This window comes from Narcine bancroftii, chromosome 3 (genome assembly GCF_036971445.1).
Source record: "Narcine bancroftii isolate sNarBan1 chromosome 3, sNarBan1.hap1, whole genome shotgun sequence".
Classification (NCBI taxonomy): Eukaryota; Metazoa; Chordata; class Chondrichthyes; order Torpediniformes; family Narcinidae; genus Narcine; species Narcine bancroftii.
The window spans coordinates 365,583,881-365,608,847 of record NC_091471.1 but is presented as its reverse complement, the minus strand read 5'-3'; the positions used below and the strand labels follow the sequence as shown (position 1 = coordinate 365,608,847).

The window sequence follows — 24,967 nt, the reverse complement described above, 5'->3', positions numbered from 1 at the left end:
ATTCAATGTAATGAAGTTTTGAAAGGCAACATTCAAAAATGTCAATACAACATGCAAGTAGGATTGCTAGAATGTGATACTATTGTTATTGTATTCTATTTGTTTCCATGAAAAGAATCCTGAAACAATGATGGATAACAGCGTGCTAACTACAGGGTTACTAATAAACCAATTCTGCAAAAGCATTAGCAGATTTAATCTCTCAACCCAAAATCTTCATGAGTAAAACAGCATAATTGAAAAAGGCAATATTTACAATATGCAAACAAAAAGTTTCCTGAAACCAATACAGCAGAACTCTGGAACAGGTCCTTTAACCCACCATGCCAGTGCTGAGAGGCAGAGAAGGTGAGGAAATGGAGTGAAAGACACTGTGATTGGAGGGGGGATAAAAAACACAAATGCTGGAGGAACTCATTAGGTCTCCCAGTGACATAGGAGGTAAAGATATATTACCAACATTTCAGGCCTGAAACTTTCTTCAAGGTATGGAAAAAAGCAGACAGCATTTGAATAAAAATGGGAGGAGTACATACAAACAGTGATAATTCAATATGGAGAAAAGACCAGCAGAAAGATGAGAATTGATAAGGGGAGAGGGATTGGATCTGTGAATGTAGAGCTGAGGTAAAGGAATCAGAGAGAAGCGGGAAGAGAGGGAAAGGAGACATAGTTGGGGAGGGGTGAAGAGGGTGAATAATAGAAACCAGAGAGGTTCATGCCATCTGGTTGGAGGATGTCCAGACAGAATGCAAGATGTTTTTTCTCCAATTTGTGGGCATTCTTAATCTGGCAGAGCACAAGGGCATGGACATATCAGCAAGGGAATGGTGTGGGGGAATTTAAATAGATGGCCATTGGGAGACATAGTTGAAGTGCTCAACAAAGTGATCTCTAAGTCTGTGTCCGGTTTCTCCAATGTTGAGATCACCACAACAGAAGCACTGGATGCAGTAGATGACCCCTGCAGATTCATAAGAGTTGCTTCATTTGGAAGCGATGTTTGGGGCCCTGAATGGTTAAGGGGATGTAGGCACAAGTGGAGCATCGCCTGCAGTCATAAAGGGGCGAATGGTGAGAGGGGAGGAGTGGACAGTCAGAGGAAGTGGACCCTGCAGAAGGCTGAGAAGGGAGGAGCATGGACAAAACATTTGGAAGTGGGACCATGGAGTAAGTGGTGGAAATGGTGAAGGATGATGTGTTGGATGTGGAGGCTGTTGGTGGTAGGTTAGGACAAAGGTAATCAGTCCTTGTTATGTATGGCGGTGGAGGAGCTAGGGCAGATGTGGGGGTAATGGAGGATAGGCAGGCAAGGGTCGAGTCAATGGTGGTAGAGGGAAAGGCACATTTTTTTGAAGGAGGAAGTCATCTCTGATGATTTGGCATGGATGACCTCACCCTGGGTGCAGATGTGATGGAGAAATTAAGAGAAAGGAATGGAATTCTTATAGGAAACAAAGTGTGAAGAGGTGTAGTCAAGGTATCTGTGGGAGTTATGGGTTTGTAGAAGAGAATTTCTTCTACAAATTTCTCTCAGAGGACCTTTCCTAGACCCAGCACACAAATGTCATTGTGAAGAAAGCACATTACTTCCTCGGGAGTTTACAGAGGTTTGGTATGACATAGAAGACCTTGGCAAACTTCTATAAATGTATAGTGGAAAGTATGCTGACCAGCCTGGTATGGGAGCACTAACACCTGTGAACAGAAAGCCCTGCAAAAGGTAGTGGACACAGCCCAGTACATCACAGGCAAAACTCTCCCCACCATAGAGAATGTCTACAGGGGACGCTGCTGTCAGAGGACAGAAGCAATCATCAAGGACCTACACCATCCAGGATATGCCCTGTTCTAGCTGCTATCATCAGGAGAGAGGCATGGGTGTCAGAAAAACTGCACAACCAGGTTCAGGTACAGTTGGCATCTGCGCCCCCCCCACCCACCACCACCACCACCATCAGGATCCTAAATAACAAACTCAGATTAATTTAATGACCCTTACTTTCCATCAGGGTAGACTAGACTCTTCCCAGTTCTTGCAAGTGGGACACCACCACCATGCCCTCTAGAGCTGTTTCAGGGCACTGCCACTCTGGTTTCAGTCTCCCTAGCTAAAAGCTGGACTGAGCTCAGCATGGGAGTGGAAAGCAGCCCTCATACTAAGTCCCATCACTAAAAATGAACTGCTTTAAACCCGCTTCAAAAACAGACTGTGTGGCACCACAAGCCAACCCAGCCAGAATTCATGTGCCCAAAGAGATGAGAGAACAGCCAACAATCCATGACAAACACGTGAAAGGTCTGGGGGTAATGTTAAATGGCCCGTGTGCGTGTACTGGTTCCGTTCTGCACGGTGGTGGGGTTCCATACCCAGTGACATGAACACAGCTGTGACACCAAAAAAAAGAAAAAAAAAAAACGCACAACCTTTCCAGCAGCAGCGGTCCCGAATCATGGAAACCCCGAGCAGAGTTGAGAACCCAGTTGCCCTGCCTGGCGATTTGACCCTCCAACCTTCAGCAGTGTGAAAAGGCCTATTGTAACAGTATCTGCTTCTACCACTTCCCCAGCAGCATATTACAGACACCTATTTAAAAAAAAAACACGCCTCGTGCCTCTCATTTAAAATCTCCCCCTTTCATCTTAACCCTATTCCCTCCATATTTGACATTTCTACTCTAGGGGTAGTTGGGGTTGGGGTGGGAGAAAGAAGCCTGGCCATCTACTCAACCTCTGACATTCAATTTTACTTGCATCTGTTAGGTCAATCCCTCCGCCACCGACATTCCAAACAAAACAATCCAGGTTTGTCCAAACTCTCCAAGTTCATTCACTTCACTCCATGCAATGTCCTGGTTAACCTCTTCTGCAGCCTTTTCAAAGCATCCCTACACTTCCTATAATACAGCAACTATAAATGAACACAATACTCCAAATGTGGCCTAAGCAAAGATTTGTGCAATTGCAACACAACTTGTCACCTCTGTCATGTCGGTAATACAAGGACTCAGGCCCGAAATGTGGGTATTACATCTTTACCTCCTAATGGACACTGCGAGACCTGCTGAGTTCCTCCAGCATTTGATTTTAACTACAAAGACTTTTACTTTTCACCTCTTTTATGTAATACCATAACCAATGAAGAAACACTACCACATACCTTCTTTACCAGACTATCGACTTGCATCCCAAGATCTCTCAGTACATCAGTGAACAAGAAGAACAAAGTGACCTGACTTAACAACTATCAACTGAAGGCACTTGTGTCTACCCAAAGTGTTTTGAGAGGTTGATTATGGAGCAAATCAACTCATCTCAAGAAGGACACTGATCCACTTTAATTTGCCTTTCATCAATACAAGTCAATGGAAGATGCCATCACGCTGGCCCTCCACTCTCACCTGGACCACAAGAACATCTAGTCATCTTAGCATTCAACACCATGATCCCAGCATAACTGGATTCTCTACGTCCCCACTATAAAGAATGTCTACAGGGGACGCTGCTGTCAGAGGACAGAAGCAATCAGTGTTGATCTACAAAATCATACCCTTGCTAACCATCAATGAGGATGCACCTCTGGGATGCATGCTTAGTTCCTCTGCTCTATTCCCTCTACATTCATTACGACATGAGTAGTCAAGTTCATTCACCTCCAATACAATCTGTACATTTGCTGATGACACTAAAATGTTGGCTAAATAACAGGATATGAAAAGCCAGGATACAAGATGGAGATATTGAATATTGTAGCACGGTCCTAGAACAGAAAGCAAGTAAGCACATCAAGGCCACTGCAAAAGCACTCCAACACCTTCACCTTCCAAGAAGCTTGAGGAGATTTGTCACATCAATGAATACTCAAACTTTTGCAGATGTATAGTGGAAAGTATATTGACTGGCTACATCACAGCCCATGTGCCCAGGAACATGAAAGCTGCAGACTTTGTAAACAAGGTGCACCAAAGGCTCCAACCTCCCATCCATTAAGACATCTACATAGGGTGCTGTCTCAGAAAGCCAGCTAACATCAAAAGGACCCCCATCAGCCTGGTCATAATTACTACCTTCAGGAAGTACCTCTAGGTTAGAGAACATTTTTTTCCTCCAATGGTTTATCTACTTCTTGAACCTTCCCTTACCAACCTAATCAAAAACTGACCACAGAAAACCTGTCTGCACAACTGAAAGATCATTTATTCTTGCATTACTGTAAATGTGAATATCTATCATCTATTCTTTCATTTATTATTTTTCTGTTCAGTAATTTAATGCAGACTAGTTGATTTTTTTTAAGTGCCCATTTTGCTGCAGCAATCAAGAATTTTGTTGCACGTGTCCATTTACCATGACAATGAAACCATAATCTTTTACTGTGTATGTTCTTTGTGCACCTGACCTCTCAAAGTGCATCATCTCACATTTTGGGTTAAACAATCTGTAATTGTTCCACCCAAATTTCCAAATGATCTCTAGAAGTGAAATATTCTTTGGTAATCTTCCCACAACTCCATCAGTAACGTTTTCTGCAAACTGAATCAGATCACTACATTGTCATCCAAATATATATTAACGAGGTAAAAGAACTGATCCCTGCATACACCACTATCAGAAAAGCACCCTTCCACCTCTGACCGTCAATTTTTGATACAATTTAGTCACTCACCGAGGATTCCATGACACTTAAATCTTGTGGAGCAGTCGATCATGAGTAAATAGGTGAAATGCTCCAAGACCATGTGGAGAATATCCACTGCCCACTCAATCATTTAAGTTTCTCAAAAGATCAAGTTGAAAGACCGGATTTTTCTCCGCACAAACCGATGTCAAGGCTTTTCCAAATACGACCAAGTTCTGTCCCTGAAGAATCTCCAATAATTTCCTAACAGCTTGATACATTAGACGGTTGGAAGAAAAAACACCTAAAAAAATGCTCATTCGTTTATTTTCCCCTCTACTACACGCTGGCATTCTATTCAAAGAACTTGCTCTGAAAGGTTTTTGGATTTACCTTCTGTCATGGCGGCAACTGGATAAGTGATACAGCGTCGCAACTTCCAAGCAAGCAACTGTTAGCTAAAGGGGGGGGGGAGATCACAATCTTCCTTTCAGTTGAACTAATGAGAAACACGATCATAGTTTGCTATTTTTGTTTCCCCACATTTCCAATTGTTATTCAAATTCATCCTCTTTCGATCCCTTCGTTTTAGCTCCGATTGGAGAACGGGTTCCAAAATTGACACAGCAAGGTCACATACCATCGCCTTTCCTGTCTGTAAGGAAAGTAGCGGAATAATCTTGATGGGAATTTGGAAAACGCATTTGATAAACGAGGAATAGAAAAAGATGAGGAATCGATTCTAACCTATATCCAAGCAGGGGGCGACAAACCACTGAAATTGCCCAGAAATAATCCAGCATACGCCTTATGATCCGTGACATCGCGTTCGAAGGGTCGAGGGCCAGGACTGATTAAAGTTGCAAATACTGCACTAAAATCAAAGGTTTCAAAGACAGTCTAACCCAATAAAGTTGATGACCTTCGAAATCTAGTCCACGGCACACAAAAACCATCCCTAACGATTTCATTTATCGGGTTTGGAATAATACCTCGATTCGTTTCTTCTTTGAGTTTATTTTCGATGAGTCGAACAGATCTTCTAGTAAAGATTCTCGAACCCGCACTAATTTTCGGTGCTTTCAGGGGCCGATTTTCAAGATTTCTTGGCGGGCGTCTTCCAGCAGAATACACACACACAGCAGGATCTGGGAGAGGTGGCGGAACGAGAGCCAGTCAGATCCCTCACTCCGCCCCTTTAACTCTCAGCTATATCCACGTGGAAAACTGCATTCTCAGTTAACAATGAAGTTGTACAACTAAAATCCATTTCAAAATAATCCAGTAAATGTGCTGTAGCATTTCTGTGAGAGCGTAGAATGATCCATTATGAATCGGATGGAATAGTAAACTTGCTCTTAAGCTCTAATTGGTTAACAACATTACTCCAAATCGATCTTAGAAGTCCCCTTTGTCCTATTGCAACACATTGGCTCGAAACGGAGTGTCCGATTACATCTTGTTTATAAAATAATTTTAGCTGGGTTGAGCAGACGTGGTAAAGTCCCTGAAACACTCAATTTACTCCTCAACATCCAACAACCGAAGTCCGGTACTCAAAAAAAAAACCGATCCTCTTTGGTCTCAGGGTGCAGAGACTGAACTGTGTGCGCTTAAAAAGTACGAGTTGAGAACTGTTAACCCGAACAGAAACAAGAATATCCGGGGCCCGAAAATTTACACTTGCAAATTTATAGGCATGTTGATTTAAAGTCTGAGATGGCCACTGAATCTTCAGAGTAGCTTAAGCTCTCCGCTGAATTTCATTTCACAGGCAAAAAAAAATTAGATCGACTGTCTCTTAGTAACATATCCACGTGGAAAACTGCATTCTCAGTTAACAATGAAGTTGTACAACTAAAATCCATTTCAAAATAATCCTGTAAATGTGCTGTAGCATTTCTGTGAGAGCGTAGAATGATCCATTATGAATCGGATGGAATAGTAAACTTTAATGATAAAGTCAGGTTTGGGGATTGTTAATCCATTCCTGCAAATCTAGGACTCCTAATATTTTTTTCTACATTGTTGGGTACCAGCTCTGGTACCCAACTATCAGTTTAAGTTTAAGACCCAAGACCCATAGAAATCAAGAGTCAGTTGCAGTCAACGCGGGAGGAACAAACATTTCCTCTCACTCCCTTTCCCAACTCCTTTGCAACTGAAAATTACATCTGATAAAGGATCTCGGACCTGAAACATGAACTGTTCATGAACTTGATGCTTTAATTCAATAGCAAAGAAGCCTAATTCTCAAAAGTATTTCCTCACAGAAAAATACAGAACACATTTTTTTTTTAAACTTGTCCCATCACCCAGGGCAGAAATACCAACAGCTGTATTTAAAATCTACCTCTTGATCAATTTGGCCTCTTCTAATCCATAACGAGGTCTGAACCAATTAAGCAACAATTTAAAATGAAATTATTAATGAATAATCAAACAATGGATATTCTTGCCTTCTTTTCACATAACAAATAGTAATTTCTGCAAATAAATGAATATATTTTTCAAAAAAAAATCAAAATGTTATTTGCCCACATTGTCAGCCAATGAGTGGAGGTGGAACTGGATACCTGACTCATATACAATACAAATTGGTGAAATTGACTACAGCAATTTCTTCAACAGCAGGGTCACCTGGACAGAAAATATGGCAAGATAGCCATATCTTATCAATTGCCATCACCTGTGACATTGACTGGGGAATTTCCACTTATTTTCTCATTGGCAGACAAGTTCAAAGCATTAAGAAAAATACATGTTTAAAAAGTTAACTGTTTTAACCAACATTTGGTGATAAATAACTGTTCAAAATATTTTCACAATGTTCTACCCATTGCCAGTAGCAAGTTGAAACATTAAAGAATAGTGCAGAATAACAAATTATTATACTAATGATGCAACATTTCTGAAAAACAGCCAAGAAAAAAAATACTGAAATTATAACCAGTAGTTTATCAAATGTTAATGAAATTCAATACCTTAAACAGAGGTTTATATACTATTTGGCTTATCCATCTTACTGTATTGTCTAAATGCATACTGACAATGTTATGGCAAAATGAACACAATTAATAATTAACAGATAGTTTTGTTCCATACTAACAGGTAGGAATGCTGACAAACAGCATGCAGGTGTAAACTACAAGTGCCAGATCTCAAATACACGTCTGGCATGCTGTGATCCAGCAAACCCTGTAGTCTGCCTTGTTTTGACTTTGGCACTATTAGTTCTCAGAGCAACCACCGAGGTGGCTATATTAGCAATTTATTTGTTATCTGCTGGCAACTTCTCAAGAGTAACATAAAGACAATTAAAAATGGAGATGTTATGAAGAAGATGGAATGCTTAAAATACAAAAAAAACCAAAAATTAAGTTAAAATCCAAAGAATGGAGTAATCGTCTCAAAGAAACTTGTTATTAACAACTTAGATCTGAACAACCTCATCACAAAGCCCAATGCAAGAAAATTGCAATGGGAAGTCACTTAGCATGGAAGAACAGAAAGATCTTGGGATCCAAGTGCAATGATCCCTCAAAGTTGCCACACAAATTGATAGGATAGTGAGCTGGCTGTGCCTGGTGTGAAGAAATGTTAAGCAAGTGAGAGCATTTTTTCGAGCAACAGAAGACGAAAGGCAACTTAATAGTGATGTGCAAGATTATGACAGGCAAGGGTAGAGTGGACAGCCAGCACCTTTTTCCCAAGGTGGGAATGGGTAATACCAGAGAACATCCATCTAAGGTGAGTGGAGGAAAGCTGTGGGAAAATGTCAGGTGTTTTTTTTTAAAAAAAAGGGAGAGATGTGTGTCTGGAACATATTGCTGAGGGTGGTGATGGAGGCTGACACAATAGGGAAATTTAAAAGACTCTTGGATAGGCACATGGATGAAAGGTTATGGGCTGAAGGGTCTGTTATGTTGCCAGGTGGGAGTCATTAACACAAAACAGATAAGTGGAGGTGGGGAACAGAGAAAAATAATTTTATTACTCTACCTTTAATCTCTACTGAGGGAAAAGGCAGTAACAATACTAAGTGAAACAAGAAAGTCTACAGACACTGTAGTTGAAGTAAAAACACAATGCTGAAGAAACTTGCAGTACAGTTTGACCTGCTGAATTTCTCCAGCATTGTGTTTTTACAGTAACAATGCTATTGTTAGTTTATCTCTCTAACTTCATTTCAGGAGACAAACTATCTAAACAACTTTTATAAACTCACCAACTCCAGTTATTTTAGACACTTCCATTCCGGGACATTTTCCAGCAGCCGTTTCATTCCGCCAGCAGACCTTATCACAGCCCCGGAATGCCATGCTGTCTACCTCGCCCACATAACATTATTTCCTGCACATCTGTCCTCCCCAGATACAAGGATACAGTCCCCCTCCTCCTCACCTACCAACCCACCAGCCTCCACATCCAAACATGATTCTCCACAACTTCCATCACCCATAATGGGATCTCATCTTCCTCTCTCATCCCAGCTTTTCATAGGGGTTGCTCAATCCATGAGCACCTTGTCCACTTATCCCTTCCCACCAATCACCCCCTTGTTACCTTCCCCTGTGACTGCAAGAAGTGCTGTACCTTCTTCCTCATCACTAGTCAGGATCCCAAACAGTCCAAGCGAAGCAACACTTTACCAGTGAATCTGTTGGGTTTATTTTCTTCATCCAGTGTTCTTAATGCAGGCTCCTTTACATTGGAGAGAGTAGGCACGTACTGGGAAATAACTTCATTGAGAACCTTTCCCTTGTCTGCTGCAAAAGCACCTTCCAGTGGCTAACTAGTTCAATGCCACACCCCATGGCCTTGTGCACTACCAAGTACAGGCAATCCGCAAATTGGAGGAACAATATCGTGCATTCCATCTCGGCAATCTCCAACCAGCCAACAATCCCAACTTCCAATAACCCCGTCCCAGCCCCTCTTTATCCCTCATCCCGCTGTCTCCTTCCTCCAGCTTCCCACCCCTTACCCTCCTACTCCCAATAGAAAACTATCTTTCTTAGCCCTACCTTTCTCCCATCACAACAGCTTTTTTTCTCTTCTATCCACCCACTTATATCCACATATTACCGCTTAGCCTTCCATCCCACCCCCACCACCTTTATATTTAACCAACTACCAGATTTTCAGCCCAGGCCCAAAATGTCTACTGCCATTTGCTCTCTTTGGATGCTGAGTTTCTCAAGCATTTATGTTCAACAATTTTATTATTCTACTTTTATTCTTTATTGATTGGAACAATTCCTTACACTTTAGACAATGCGGTTTAAGCCTAATGCTTTCCCTGGATACTACCATTTAATTCCAAATAGACTTTTACCCCCTCCATAAATCTTCGTCCGCGAAGCCAAGCCAAAGAAGAAGACCATTTAACAACACATGCAGGTAATGCACCAAAATATACAAAGGCACTTTTACATTTTCTTTAAAATTATAAATTGAAAATCTACTTTTGAGTTCACAGTTGAAAAAAAATCTGACAAAAACATCAGGAGATTGAGAAAATTCAAAGCAATACCTGATGGCAATGCTCAAAGAATCTTCTTTATTCAAAATTCTGCTACTCTTAACCTATAACATTTAAAATCTTGATCCAAGACACAGGTAGAGTTATAATTTTTGATCCCTCAGCTTTTATCCCACATTACGAATGCACTCTGGCCCTTTATTGTGGAGAAGTCAATGTATTTTCGCATCCCTTAATTCTCAAGGCAAGAACCAAAAGCCATGGATAGAGTCCAATTCAGCTGACATGGGAAACAGGAAAAGTTTTTTAAAAATCTGTCAATTGAGACTCAAAGTTTTAGAAAGGAAAGACATTCTGAAGGAATGTTTAAAATCCTTGGTTATTGATGTTAATGTCACTTCAGATTATTAATAACATGCAATTATTATCAAAATAAACAAATCTTAAGGTGAAAACAATTTATTCTAAATGTTCCTAAAATACACCACACAATGTAACTATCCAAATATCAATCTCATACATATTCTTTTAATTCCAAATAGACTGGCCCAACTTGTTCTGTGGTCAAAAAATAATTGCTCTTGATTCAATGGCTGATTTGTCAATTTTTGTGACCGAAATGGATAGTTATATCCAAAAGGTGACAAAGGCAGAAAAAACATTTTCCAAGCCACAACAACACATTTACTTTTAATCCTTAACTGATTTCAATACCTCACACTTATTTGGAAAGAAAGAGAAACATATTCCACATAGTACCCCACTGTCAGACAAGATGAGACTCTATGCCTTGAAAGAAGATTATATTTAAGTGAAAATTGGGGAATTATGAAGCACAGAGGCAAGCTCTTTAGTCCAACACATCCACACCAAACAGTTGCCTATCTGAGCTAGCAACATTTGCCTGCATTTGGCTTATATCTCTCTAACCCATTTTCATGCACTTGTCCAAATGTCTTTTAAACATTGTAATTGTACACATCTTTACCCCATAAGGTTGAGTAGGCTTAAGCCTAGGGGCCTGGAAGGGAGGGTGCCCCGGCAGGAGTAGGGACTTCAAGTTCCTGGGCAAGAACAGGGACTTCAGACTCTACAAATCTCTTGAACTGAAAAGTTCAATCGACCCCCCCCTCCCTTTCAACCCCCTGCCATTTTTTGACCCTTTGAATAGTCCCATTGACACCTAGGGGTCAATATCGATGACTTTGGAGACCCCTAATATGTTAGTTAATGTCACTTTTTTTTCAACAAAGGGTGGGGCAGTGGAACAAGGTGGGGGGGGGGGGGGTGGGGCCTTACTGAAGCTCAGCCTATCGGCCCAGGTGGTAGTTAATCTGCCAGTGTGTGTGTTGAATTAGTTGCCTCCTTAAATCTTTCCCTGCTCATCTTAAAACTGTTCCCTGCAGTTTTGGACTCGATTACCCTGAGAAAAAGACAAGTCATTCCTCTTGACTATGCCCCTCGTTAGTGTGCGGGGACCCGTTGATATTATGGTTAGTTTACGTTGAAATTGGTTGAAGATTTTTATCTGTGCAGGATCAAATTTAACTCAGCACGCTTCATGACACTGAAACACCCCAAGCGGAGTCACTGCTGTGACATGATAAACAATTCAACAACCCCTGACACCCCTGACAACTGAAATAGTCTGTGCATAAAAGAGTAATCAAAATTACTCCAGGGGTGAAGGATGGGTGTAAGATGGAAATCTTTTCTTTTGATCAGGAGCTGGGATTCGAATTTTTTTTTAAACAGAGAAAGTATTCAAAGCCACAAAAGGAAGGCAGATTTAATGGTGGCATTTGGAAGGGAACTAATTTGCCAGGTTGCAGGGAGTGAGTGGGACATCTGCCCATCCCCAACTTTCCTTGTGAACGAACCACCTCATCCCTGGCCCATCTTCATATTTATGGCTGAGCCCCCAACACCCGGGATCAGGACACGTGAAGGGGTGGGTGTGGGATGAGGACACGTGAAGGGGTGGGGGGGGATCAGAACACGTGAAGGGGTGGGGGGGATTGGGACACGTGAAGGGGTGGGGGGGGATCTGGACACGTGAAGGGGTGGGGGGGGGATCGGGACACGTGAAGGGGAGGTGGGGGATCAGGACACGTGAAGGGGTGGGGGGGGATCGGGACATGTGAAGGGGAGGTGGGGGATCAGGACACGTGAAGGGGTGGGGGGGATCAGGACACGTGAAGGGGTGGGGGGGATCGGGACACGTGAAGGGGGGGGGGGATCGGGACACGTGAAGGGGTGGGGGGGATTGGGACACGTGAAGGGGTGGGGGGGGATCAGGACACGTGAAGGGGTGGGGGGGATCGGGACACGTGAAGGGGTGGGGGGGATCGGGACACGTGAAGGGGTGGGGGGGGATCGGGACACGTGAAGGGGTGGGGGGGATCGGGACACGTGAAGGGGTGGGGGGATCAGGACACGTGAAGGGGTGGGGGGGGATCAGGACACGTGAAGGGGTGGGGGGATCAGGACACGTGAAGGGGTGGGGGGATCAGGACACGTGAAGGGGTGGGGGGGATCAGGACACATGAAGGGGTGGGGGGGATCAGGACACGTGAAGGGGTGGGGGGGGGATCAGAACACGTGAAGGGGTGGGGGGGATTGGGACACGTGAAGGGGTGGGGGGGGATCGGGACACGTGAAGGGGTGGGGGGGATCGGGACACGTGAAGGGGTGGGGGGGATCGGGACACGTGAAGGGGTGGGGGGGATCGGGACACGTGAAGGGGTGGGGGGGATCGGGACACGTGAAGGGGTGGGGGGGATCGGGACACGTGAAGGGGTGGGGGGGATCGGGACACGTGAAGGGGTGGGGGGGATCGTGACACGTGAAGGGGTGGGGGGGATCGGGACACGTGAAGGGGTGGGGGGGGATCGGGACACGTGAAGGGGTGGGGGGGATCGGGACACGTGAAGGGGTGGGGGGGGGATCGGGACACGTGAAGGGGTGGGGGGGGATCGGGACACGTGAAGGGGTGGGGGGGATCGGGACACGTGAAGGGGTGGGGGGGATCGGGACACGTGAAGGGGTGGGGGGGATCGGGACACGTGAAGGGGTGGGGGGGGATCGGGACACGTGAAGGGGTGGGGGGGGATCGGGACACGTGAAGGGGTGGGGGGGATCGGGACACGTGAAGGGGTGGGGGGGGATCAGGACACGTGAAGGGGTGGGGGTGATTGGGACACGTGAAGGGGTGGGGGGGGATCGGGACACGTGAAGGGGAGGTGGGGGATCAGGACACGTGAAGGGGTGGGGGGGATCAGGACACGTGAAGGGGTGCGGGGGATCGGGACACGTGAAGGGGTGGGGGGGATCGGGACACGTGAAGAGGTGGGGGGGGATCAGGACACGTGAAGGGGTGGGGGGGATCGGGACACGTGAAGGGGTGGGGGGGGATCAGGACACGTGAAGGGGTGGGGGGGATCGGGACACGTGAAGGGGTGGGGGGGATCGGGACACGTGAAGGGGTGGGGGGGATCAGGACACGTGAAGGGGTGGGGGGGATCGGGACACGTGAAGGGGTGGGGGGGATCGGGACACGTGAAGGGGTGGGGGGGGGAACCACAATATAGACCGGTTGTCATCCCGGTGCCAGCCTGAGCTCCATATTCCTTTGTCCCCCCGCTCTCTCCCTTGAACCCACCAAGAAGGTCCATTGCCGCGAACTAACCGGCCTGCGGTTTCTTTCCATCCCGCTCTCATTCCGGCCGCTTCCTCGCAGCCGGAGACGACGCTGAGGTGGGAAACATGAGCCAAAGAGAAGCGGTTACCTTGATCTGGGCCGATGAGGCCAACACGACAAAGAAACAATGAGGAGGGGGCGATCGCTGACCAGGAGCCCGCGGTGCAGCAACGAGGACCCCGTGCCTCGGGAAGGTCTCTTCAGGACCCCAGCAGCCGCGGTCGCCCGGGCGGGAAGCTGGGCTGGGCTGGGCTGGGCTGGGCAGACGGGCGGCTCGAGCCCCGCTGACGTCGACGCTCCAGCCCCGCTGACGTCGACGCTCGAGCCCCGCTGACGTCGACGCTCGAGCCCCACTGACGTCGGCGCGGACCGCCAGCCGTGGAGGCTCGGAGCGGCGCCCGCCCGACCGACCCACCTGCCGCGTTGATCGCCTTCAGGAAGCCGTCGCTCGAACCGGACCAGATAGAAAGGGCAAGCGACACCAAGACCAAGGTGAGCGACCCGCCCCGCGGACTTTTCCCCGCCTCCTTTGTCCGCCCTCCGATTGAGGTTTCTGCTCGCTTGTTTCTTTCACGTTAGCTGAGAGATTGGATTCGGTCCGGGAGTCCGCCCGCTGTCCAATCACCGCCCGCGGTGTCATCGGCATGACGTCACTCCGGGCCAGGGGCCAATCGGCTGCCAGTGATCGACAGCCCGCTCTGCGGGAACTGTGGCCCCTCCAAGAGTTCCCTTGGAACTGGGATTTGTGATCAGAAACGGGGACTGGTCGGATAAAAATGGGGAAGACCTGGACCTGAACAATCCCCTCGACATCAGAGAGACTGGGCACAGACTGGGGTCATCAGAGAGACTGGGCACAGACTGGGGTCATCAGAGAGACTGGGCACAGACTGGGGTCATCAGAGAGACTGGGCACAGACTGGGGTCATCAGAGAGACTGGGCACAGACTGGGGTCATCAGAGAGACTGGGCACAGACTGGGGTCATCAGAGAGACTGGGCACAGACTGGGGTCATCAGAGAGACTGGGCACAGACTGGGGTCATCAGAGAGACTGGGCACAGACTGGGGTCATCAGAGAGACTGGGCACAGACTGGGGTCATCAGAGAGACTGGGCACAGACTGGGGTCATCAGAGAGACTGGGCACAGACTGGGGTCATCAGAGAGACTGGGCACAGACTGGGGTCATCAGAGAGACTGGGCACAGACTGGGGTCATCAGAGAGACTGGGCACAGACTGGGGTCATCAGAGAGACTGGGCACAGACAGGTCATCAGAGAGACTGGGCACAGACAGGTCATCAGAGAGACTGGGCACAGACTGGGGTCATCAGAGAGACTGGGCACAGACTGGGGTCATCAGAGAGACTGGGCACAGACTGGGGTCATCAGAGAGACTGGGCACAGACTGGGGTCATCAGAGAGACTGGGCACAGACTGGGGTCATCAGAGAGACTGGGCACAGACTGGGGTCATCAGAGAGACTGGGCACAGACTGGGGTCATCAGAGAGACTGGGCACAGACTGGGGTCATCAGAGAGACTGGGCACAGACAGGTCATCAGAGAGACTGGGCACAGACTGGGGTCATCAGAGAGAGTGGGCACAGCCTGAGGTCATCAGAGAGAGTGGGCACAGACTGGGGTCATCAGAGAGAGTGGGCACAGACTAGGGTCATCAGAGAGACTGGGCACAGACTGGGGTCATCAGAGAGAGTGGGCACAGACTGGGATCATCAGAGAGACTGGGCACAGACTGGGGTCATCAGAGAGACTGGGCACAGACTGGGGTCATCAGAGAGACTGGGCACAGACTGGTCATCAGAGAGACTGGGCACAGACTGGGGTCATCAGAGAGAGTGGGCACAGACTGGGGTCATCAGAGAGAGTGGGCACAGACTGGGGTCATCAGAGAGACTGGGGTCATCAGAGAGAGTGGGCACAGACTGGGGTCATCAGAGAGAGTGGGCACAGACTGGGGTCATCAGAGAGAGTGGGCACAGATCGCTTTGTTGAGCACCTCCGCTCTTTGCCGGAGTGGCCACACGTTTTAATCCCTCTCCCATCCCGTTTACATTCCCCTCCTGTCACATTTCAATCTCCCAGGTCCCGTTTCACCCCCATTCTGTTTCCATCCCCCCCCCCCCGTCTCCTTTCAATTTCCCCATCCCATTTCCATCCCTGGTCCCATTTCCATCCCCGGACCCCCGTTTCAACCCCCCCTGTCCTGTTTCATTCTCTCCGTCTCGTTTCTATCCCCTGTCCCATTTCCATCCCCAACCCATTTCAATTCCCCGTTCTGTTTCCTTGTTAACATGTCTCTCCGTGGTCTCATGCATTGCTATGAGACCATCCACACCCACAAATTGGAGGAACATCACCTCATCTTCTGTCTGCACACCCTCCAACCAGATGGCATTAACAGCGACTGCTCTTACTTTCATTAAAACTGCCACCTCCAATTCTTCCCCATTACCTTAACCCAGCTTTGTCTCTTGCCCTTTTCCCTCTGTCTCCTTTCATGCAGCCAAAATCAATTTTTCCTTTTTTTCCCTTTTATCATATAATTAATACCTTTTGTTGGTCTGGGATCTGGACTCCTCCTCCAGCCAGCACTGTCTCTATTCTGACCTCTCCTGTTTTGTGCTTATTCTTTGCTTGATCCTTGAAGAAGGGCTCAGGCCTGAAACATCGTCAATATATCTTTATCTCCTATGGACGCTGTAAAACCGGCTGAGAACCTCCAGCATTTTGGTGTGTTTTTTACAACAACCACAGCGTCTCCAGATATTTATGTTTTCATCTGAAAAGTTAACTTTGCATCTCTTCCCAAGAGGCTGTCTAACTTGCTGAGTGTTTCCAGCATTCTCTTTTGCAGTAGTAGAACTCGAGCAGTTTTCTCAAACCACTGAATTCATACTATCAAACACCCATTAACAGTACTCTCTGAGTAAAAAATGAGATCAGATACTATTTATTGTAATAAAACAAAAATGTAATATCTCACAAAATTGCCTTTAGTTTGCTATAAGGCATAGGGCGGCATGGTTAGCGCAATGCTGTTACACCGCCAATGACTGGGAATTGGGTTTGAATTCAACACTCTGGTTTCCTCCCACCATTCAAAACATATCAGGATTGTAAGGTAATGTGGTGTAATTGAGCGGCACAGGCTCGTGGGCCGAAAGGGCCTGTTACCATGCTGTATGTCTAAAATAAGTAAAAGAATAATTTGCCATTATCATGGCCTGGCACCACTTAGTGTCAGAGAAAGAGAAGCAAAGAGAGTTCCCTCAGAGACACTAGCCCCTTTCACGCTAGCCCCTTGTTCTAGTAATTGATGGCCAATCTACCGGTTAAGGGTCCAGTGGCGTCAAATCATGTTGGGCATAGACTGCCTAGGTAGGTTGTGTCATCCTGAGTGCTGATTAGCCCTGGATGATAGGGACATGGGGGATCCTGAGACAAATTAGTGATGTGCTGATGACACTTTTGCGTGGGTACGTTTAACTGTGTGTTGAAACAATCTGCAGGAGTACAGGTGGGTCAACTTGATTGATTTAATTTAAAATATAAATTAAAATTAGGGTCACAAACTGGGGGATAGGGAGGTGCACGAGCTCCTCTCACTGAGGTTAGAGGAGGATGACTCATTCGAATTAATGGGATCATTAAGAATGGCCAATTTTATGAACGAATTGCAGCCAGACTCAGGGGCATGGGGTATCTCCAGGGACAAGTCCCCAGTGATCAATAAACTGAAGATCCTTCGGAGGAAGTTTCTGCAGGTTATGGATCACAATGGGAAGAGTGGGAAGGAGCATCTGGCCTGGCTGAATTATGACCTGGCCTATATTATCTGGGGTGCAAGCAAGTCAGCAAAGCCCCTGATCCTGCTCATCAGCAGAGAAGGCCCCTGTGCACTCATCCGAATCCAATTTGGAATCACAGGAGGAGAAGGTGGAGGATACGAATGCCCCCTGTACCACAACCGCCCAAGATCTGCCCGTGTGCTTTATCTCCTCCCAGTACCTCATCCACTACTGGCACCCCAACTGGCCAGAGGACATCAACTGCCTCAAAGAGAGGAAGTGGCCCCAGTGCCTCATTTTTTGCTTTGCAAGATTCAGGTAGTCCGCAGATGACTCTTTTAATTTCCCTTTCACTAAGAATGTTAAGTGAATACCATGTACATGTTTTGGATGACAAACAATTTTATTCCAAAGTTTCAAATTTTACCAATTGTACATAGTTTTATTCTCCATATGTTAGCTGTTAAAGTTATTATGATGTTATACATGCCTTTACAATGTTCATTCCAATACGTTTAAAATCTTGAGATGCACTACTTTTTCGGATGTGCCATAAACCTTTTGTTGACATTTCAGTGATGTCTCAGTTGTCTGCCTCAGGACCACCCAAAACAGACATGATAGCCTTAAGTATAGTCACGTGATCCCGGCCTCTTGTATCCTTATAAGGAACCCCATCTGATGGAGGTAGATCTGCCTCCCTCCAAGAAGGGTTCCTTGTTAATCTTACATATACTACGCAGGACCCAACAGGCAATGATAACGTCAGATACAAAAGTGGTACTAATATCCAGTTGTTTGGCCAGGCACCTCCAGCGACCTTTGAGATGTTCAAAAGCATTCTCCACAACCATTTGTGCAGAGCTCAGCTCATGGTTGAACTTTCGCTTATGGTGATTGAGAACATGGTGCAGCATGAATCCCTTCATCAAGCCAATGCTTGAGTGGTTAGGTGGGGTCCCTGATCAAATGTGCAGGGATTTCCACTCTGTCAACAATCTTGGATACCCGTGGGCAAAGCAACACAGAGATATGGGTTTCTCATATGACCAGGCAGCATAAGCAGCCAATGCTCTCATTATGTCATGTCCGACCTGTCCTCCAGTCATCCCATCCCTATGCCTATACATATATGCACATAAGCACAAATATGGTTATAGGTTAATACCTATGAATGAATATATATATATATACACAAACCTACATATTTCTATACACATTTCAAAAACAACTGAAGGCCTTTCACTCACGCTTGAGATCCTCTTGTGCACATGTTGCAGGTATCGTCGTAGGATGCGTCATATTCATTTACTTCACAGGGGAATAGATAACCGGCTGCATCCTCAGCCTTTCTGTAAATGGGAGAGTTCAGAACAACTTGAGCATCATGGGTGTGACCAGGCCAATCCACAGACACATCTGTGAAGCTGGGAACACAATACACTGATTGACATATTAATGTTTTCCATTTATGAAGACATATATTTGTAACACAGGTATGATCTTTACTGGCAGTTGTGGTCAACAACAGCTTGAAGAATAATGGAGTTCCACCCGTTTCGATTGTTGTAGGCTGATGGGTCATCATGTGGGGCAATGATGGAAATAGGTGTGCCATCAATGGCACCACCACACATTGGATAGCCACCTCTTTTTGAAAAAGCATCAATTGTCTCCTGAAGACAATCTCCACACGGCAGGTTAATGAAATGTTTTATGAGGGTCTCCCTCAGCGTGACAGTCACTTGATGCACCACTGTACACACAGTGGAGACATCCACATCAAAGAGAATACTGATTGATCAATACTCACAAGGATGGCATACCATCACAAAGCCATTGGAAGCTCCACAGGCTTTCAGCAGTTGGTGCTCTTATGCCTCAGCTTTGGCTCGAGCATCCTGCAATAAATTCTAAAGTAGTCCAAGTCATTCTAAAATTTTTATGCCATTGTTGATCAATGTATTTCTCGAGAACTTCAACTCATAACAGGGGCCCTTGTGGACTCTCTCTCCTCCACATCCGTTCAAAATACTGCAAGATAAGCAGATGTATTCTCCAGCGGCTCTTCAGCTCAGCCCTACACTCCTCAAATCTCTCCAAGATTATCCGCAATATATCAATGAAATTATTCAACCTACAAGCAGGTGGACAGTCTCTAGTAGGCTTCATTTTTCTTATGAAGATGTTGATAAGACCAACATTTTCAGGATGGACAAAGTGATCGAATTGACATCCACCATTGTAGAGAAGGAGATGATGACACTTCCAGCTAGTAAATGTTACATTTTTAGGGATGTCTCAGGAGGAGGATAGAACCCCCTATCCCCAGGGATACCTTGTGATGAGGGCACAGAGAAATGGTTAACGGTGCAGTGCAAAAGCAAAAACGTCTTCCTTAACTGGTTCACTGAAAGGCCAATCTACTGGTTAGCCAGTGTGAAAAGGTCTGCTATGTCCGTGGATTCACTTCCAGTGGTCTTGCAGCCTCTGCATCTGCACAAGACTTCAGTTCAGTTCAAACCATCTGCAACCCGCTCTCCAGATCCAATTCTCTGACACGATGAGGAAGCCTTCAGTGCCCAGATTCCTTCAGGAGCATTTTTTGCCCTCAGCATCCTCTCGCATCTGTCTTCCATTACCAGGTTCTCATGAGCCAGACCCCAGTAGTGAGTCCTTTTACCTCAAGTTGCCAGCAGCCCGCAGTCTCTGTGGGTCCTTTGCCGGACCGTCACCATGGTCACCATCCTTTGGGTTTTCTCCTCTGCTTCCCTTTCTCAACAAAGGATGTTTCTTCCCATTACTGCCACCCTACTTCAGTCTACTGCTTCCCTGGAGTCTGAAACCCCTTGTGGCCACTGCTGAACACAGCCACCGCCATCTCGGGCCCAGACCCTGCGGTCATGGGATTTTAACATAACAGGCCATTTAAAGCCTGTACAGAGCCATTTTCCCTGGGTGCACACCAGTGGCACAGTGTTCCTGTTCTTTCAGATGATCTCCACTTTATTTAGTACAGCATTAACTGTATTGGTGCAGGTTTCCTGCTCTCATCCTGAACCGCAACCTTTCATCAGGCTTGATGGTATTATATGGGAGCCTTTATCACCCTTTCGAGTTGTCTCCAACTCCACTCATATTCATTCAGTTGAATCCCTTCTTGCCTCCCTCTCTGTTTGTCTGCTATCTGTCAATTGACCTGCTTACATCTCCTCAGATGTCTATTAGCCTTCAACCCTCCATGATTCACTAATCCCCTTCTGACTCCTATCTTCATTGTACTGACAATCTCCACTTTCACTTTCAGTCTGGATGAAGGGTTCCAATCTGAAATATTAACCATTCTTTTTTGATCACTGATGTTGCTTGACCTGCTGAGTTCCTCTAGCAGATTATTTTTGATGGCATTTTCTATTCTTGACAGATAATGAATTTTTGATTAAACATTGTTGATGAAAGGACAGAGAGTCACTTTGTACTGAAATAGACAACAATGATCTTTTATCATGTAAAAGTCCTTCATGATTCATTTAATCTTGATAAATTCACTGTATGAAGAGTTCTCTAGTATGAATTACACTCGATAGATTTTGAGGGAGCTGTAGAACTTGGATGTAAATTGACATTGGTGCTCTCAAGATTAATTATACAGACTCAAATTAATGCAATTAGCAGATAATTGTATATCTCAGAGATTAGTGAATCTGGATGTTGTATCTCATGTAGGGATTCTTCAAGGAAATGAAAACAAATTAGGCAAACATTTAGGTAATATTATTTGCAATTTTTACAATTACAATCTTAAATTCCGGTTGGCAATGCCCTCAGCATAATAGGGCATTATGTTGCGTCTAGTTATGATAAACCAATCATTTTAAATTCTATTGCTGATATCTCTATAATGGAATAGAGAAGAGGAATCAGAAATATTTATTACAATTCCACATATTTTTCTCTTTGAACAAATTCCAGTTCCAATGATTTATGTGGCATAGTGGTATATTTGAAATTCAGTTTGAGTTTCAATATTTTATGAATTTAGATTTTACAGGAATGTGGAACATCTGTATTTTCAATGTAAAATATTAGTTACAAGAAGCACTCTAACTTGTGGAAATAATTAAAAGGTAGATTATGAAGGGATTTGTATTTTTTTTAATATAACTCCAATGCACACCTCAAATAATTATCAAGGTATAAAATGACCTTCTTATCACCTGAGTGATTCTGTTTCTCACTGATAAGGTCAGGTACTAATTTCACAAATTTTATATGAAAATACTTCATATATTCTATGTTCTCAGATGGAATGTTTCAATAAATATAGTTGAAAAGGTATGAGATCAATTGAAGTAAAAGCAACGGAATAAAATTAAGTCTTATGTTGAAGCCTCTCCTCAATGTTATACTTGTTCATTAATGAATAAATGGTATACAACACAGCAGTGGAGTTACTGTCTAGAAGAAAGAGTGCTAAAGGAAATGAGGAGAATGGAATGTGGAAAATAATAGACCTTCAATGCAGGTGAGAATATACTATTCTTCAGATTTCCTTTGTGAAATGTCTGAGGAGATTCAGTATGTCACTGAAGACTCTCTTAAACTTTTATAGCATTCTGGCTGGTTGCATCACTGTCTGGTATGGAGGCACCAACTCTCAAGACAAGAATAAACTCTAGAGGGTTGTTAACTTGCCTGAGACATCACAGACACCAGACTTCACTCCATCGAGGACATCTACATGAGGTAGTGTCTTAAAAAAAAGCAGCTTCTATCCTCAAAGACCTTCAGCACTCAGGTCATGCCCTCTTCACTCTGCTGCCAATGGGAATAAGGTACAGGAGCCTAAAGATGAGAACTCAACGGCATAAGGACAGCTTCTTCCCCTCTGCCATCAGATTCCTGAATGATCAATGAACCAGAGACACTGCCTTACTTTTCGTGCACTGTTAATTTTTTATAGTAATGTCGTATGATGGTTACAACATGAATGTTTGCCCTATGATGCTACCGCAAAACACCAAATTTTATGACTTATTCATAACAATAAATTCTGATTCTGAATTAGTTGGGATTGTCATTGACCTGGTGAGAAAAGGTTTCCCATCAAACTCAACAAATTTAACATGGCGTTCTGTCTACTTTATTGCACATTTTATTAGTGTTCTGTGATCTGGCTTGAAATTTTATCTGAATGTTATTAACAATAGGATGTGGAAAGGACAATGAACCTCTTGGTCACCTGTCATCTTATAAAGATAATTGTGAGATTTCTATCCAATATAAATAGTAAGTTTTTGCTTCTAGTTCTCTTGCACTTTGCATTCAATATCCTTTTCTTTTGTGGAAATGACACTTTTATACAAGGCACCTAGAGGTTTTGATTTTGCCTTGGCATTCATTTTTTCCCCTTGAAAGTACTGAATCCTGTTTGTCTTGGTTCAGGTATTTATTTTCACACTATCTTATGTAACCTCTTCTGACTCTAGAACTTTAGTTCTTCAATTAGTTCAAACATTAAGCGAGTCTGAAACACAAGAAAGATCCTTCATTTCCTCCCCATCTAACAAAGCTGTTCATATTAGTTTTGAGACTTGAAAATATCCTTTACCCACTGTGGATCCCTGCTAGAAAAATGCAAATATTAGGACTACATGAGAATTAGCTCAACTGTCGAAATTTGCAAGAGTAAGTCAATGCCTAGCTGTAATTACTCACGTAAAAAAATTAATGCTCCAAAAACAAGACTATCTTCATGAATTGTCTTCTATAAAAACATTACCACCTAACTCTTAAAAAATATTATTGCTGAAAAGTGCAAATCTGTTTTCATTCTAAATTTCTGGAAAGAGCTATGGCTATTGTAATGCCAGACCAGTACAATAAACACTGAATTCATTATCCTGCCCAGTGCAATGGACCTTTCAATAAATATTCACTATTTATCACTCTCTTCTTGATAATGGCATTTCATTGTCTCCTGAAAATGCACATTTTTAAGAGGTGATTAATTCAAACGTTAGATGTAGTCAATAGAGAACACGCAAAAGTTGCAGATGGTAAATGGAGAAACACAAAAGCTGCAGATGGTAGAATCTTGAGCAAACGAAGAATTTCAGGAGGAACTCAGCAGGTCATGCAAAATTGGTCAGTAGTCATTCTGAATCAGGACCCTTTATCAAGACTAAGATTTTTAAAAGTGTAAGTATATATATGTAAAGGGGGAAAGAAGCTGGGGGAAGGGTCCAGAGGTGTGGGATAGAAGGTTTGAGAGGTGGAGAGATGGATAGAAGAAAAAACAACTAAGAGGGTGGTGGAGTGGGTGGCGAAGAAATGTTAGAGAGAGGAAAAGAAAAGGCTCAGGAGAAGGCAAAATAAAAATTAGAAACAGTGAAATCAGATAGGGCAGAGGTTTATCTAAAATCGGAAAAATCAATATTCATGACTGTTTAAGGCTATCTAGGAGGACTATAAAGTGATGTTCCTGAAGTTTATGTTTGGATTCAATCTGACCGACAATGGAAGAGGCCAAGGACAGATAAGTAATTGCAAGAATAGTTGGGAGAATTTGGCAACAGGAAGTTGTTTTAGTCCCAGGAACAGACTGTTGATATTTGACAAAGCGGGCACACAATTAGAAGCATAAATGATGGAGGAACTCAGCAGGTCTCATAGTATTCATAGAAAGTAGCAATATATAATTGACGTTTCGGGCCTGAGTCCTTCTTCAGAGTATAATAGCATGACGATTAAGTAACTTGGCTAGCAGCCAGAGATCTGGACCAGTCAACCAGAGATATAAATTTAAAAGTCACTGTAGCAGTTGAAATTCAAATAATTCATTAAATCTATAACAGGATTAGTTTCAGTAATGGTGACCAGGACATTACCAGATTTGCTTCACTGATGTCCTCCAGGGAAACAAACATTCCATCCCTATGGAAATCTTCTATACCAGCACTTCCTAAGGGGGATGAAGAGGGCAAGGCAGAGGATAATTAAAACAGCTGAGAATATCACTGGAGTCTCTCATTCCTCTATTGACAACATTCACCAGGAGAGCTGCTTAAATGGAGATCAAAGAATTATGGAGGATTCCTACCATCAGGTAGAAGATACAGGCGTATCAAAATTAAGACTGTCAGACTGGGTAAGAGCTTCTTCCCGCAGCCTATGAGATAGATGAATGGTTATCTTGCGTGTCTTGTCAGTGAAATTGGGTAAATTATTTCAGAATATTATACATATTTATTTTATATTTTTATGTCTGTATGATTATTATGCTCTGTGGTAGAAATTTATTATGTATGTGTTTTTGCATGTGCTCTGTGCTCTGGAGAAATGCTGTTGTGTC

The 24,967-nt window shown here is 44.4% G+C and overlaps 1 protein-coding gene and 1 long non-coding RNA gene across 7 annotated transcripts in view; one reads left to right on the top strand and one right to left on the bottom strand.

Annotated features, from left to right (window-relative positions):
- cdc42ep4b (CDC42 effector protein (Rho GTPase binding) 4b) overlaps nt 1-14,420 on the bottom strand; it is a 30,647-nt gene extending 16,227 nt beyond the window's left edge. For 2 of the 5 annotated variants that reach the window (XR_011354918.1, XM_069930162.1), the window contains exon 1: nt 13,892-14,420. The gene's annotated coding sequence lies outside the window, so the exon portion shown is untranslated. Of the gene's footprint in view, nt 1-4,666; nt 5,353-5,610; nt 5,923-7,602; nt 7,624-13,891 lie in introns of those variants that run through there. The other 3 variants (XM_069930166.1, XM_069930164.1, XM_069930165.1) reach the window with 3 other exon arrangements.
- Nucleotides 14,124-24,967, top strand: part of LOC138759552 (uncharacterized) — a 67,600-nt gene continuing 56,756 nt past the window's right edge. For both annotated transcript variants that reach the window (XR_011354921.1, XR_011354920.1), the window contains exon 1: nt 14,124-14,295. This is a non-coding gene — a long non-coding RNA (uncharacterized lncRNA). The remainder of the gene's footprint in view (nt 14,296-24,967) is intronic.